Source organism: Argopecten irradians, chromosome 6 (genome assembly GCF_041381155.1).
Source record: "Argopecten irradians isolate NY chromosome 6, Ai_NY, whole genome shotgun sequence".
Lineage (NCBI taxonomy): Eukaryota > Metazoa > Mollusca > Bivalvia > Pectinida > Pectinidae > Argopecten > Argopecten irradians.
In genome coordinates this window covers 30,935,980-30,936,257 of record NC_091139.1, presented here as the reverse complement: position 1 = coordinate 30,936,257, position 278 = coordinate 30,935,980, and positions in this window count along the sequence as shown.

Sequence of the window (278 nt, the reverse complement as noted above, 5' to 3'; positions counted from 1 at the left end):
ACAGAAATAAATAAGACATTTTTTGTACCATTTACAGCAATTGTCTCGTATTTCAACTTTAAAAAAGTGAACTGCCAAATATTCTTTTTATTTCGGTTTATCAATTTTCTACAGGAATGCTTTATCAAATGGTTGTGCACTAAATGTTGACTTCAGTTAAACAAAACAGAAAATATGGCCTAGATATCTTTGACATACTAGAACCAGACACATATTTCCAAACAGAGGAGAGATAATGACTCCAGAAACCAGTAGCACAAATAAAACTTAACAAAATG